Source organism: Octopus bimaculoides, chromosome 4 (assembly GCF_001194135.2).
Source record: "Octopus bimaculoides isolate UCB-OBI-ISO-001 chromosome 4, ASM119413v2, whole genome shotgun sequence".
In the NCBI taxonomy this organism is placed as follows: Eukaryota; Metazoa; Mollusca; class Cephalopoda; order Octopoda; family Octopodidae; genus Octopus; species Octopus bimaculoides.
The window spans coordinates 23083315-23083970 of NC_068984.1; the positions used below are offsets into that span (position 1 = coordinate 23083315).

The following is a 656-nucleotide window of genomic DNA, read 5'->3' on the forward strand; positions in this document are numbered from 1 at the left end:
TATATATATATATATATATATATACACATATATATACGACGGTCTTCTTCCAGTTTCCATCTCCCAAATCCACTCACAAGGCTTTGGTCAGCCTGAGGCTATAGTAGAGGTGCCACATAGTGGAACTGAACCCAGAACCATATGGTTGAGAAGCATGCTTCTTACCACACAGCCACACATCATAAAGTGAGGTTGTCTGTTTTCAGTCTTTAATGAAAATATACCTAGTCATGAGGGAATATTACCATGCATGAAAACAGGAGAGGGTTGGTGACAGGAAAGCACCCAGCTGTAGATTTCCTGCTTCAATAAATTTCATGTGACTCATGCCAGCATGGAAAAGTGGACATTAAATGATGAAAACAATAATGGCGACAACAGCAATGATGATGATATGTATGTGACACGTATGCATGTGACTGTCTGCTTTTCGTGATACCAACAGTATCATTCATTTCCAGCCAAGGGGAAACATTACTATGTTTGGAAACAGCTGAGGGTTGGCAACAGGAAGGGCATCAGATTGTAAAAATCTAAATGGATTCTGTTTGACCCATGCTTGCATGATGGTGGTGGTGGTGGTGGTGGTGGTGGTGGTTTTGGTGGTGGTGGTGGTGGTGGCGGCGGCGGCGGCGGCAATGATGATGATGACGACG

The 656-nt window shown here is 43.4% G+C and overlaps 1 protein-coding gene across 2 annotated transcripts in view; it reads right to left on the bottom strand.

Annotated features, from left to right (window-relative positions):
* Positions 1-656, bottom strand: part of LOC106876740 (coiled-coil domain-containing protein 33) — a 28654-nt gene that overhangs the window by 19051 nt on the left and 8947 nt on the right. The window lies entirely within an intron of this gene.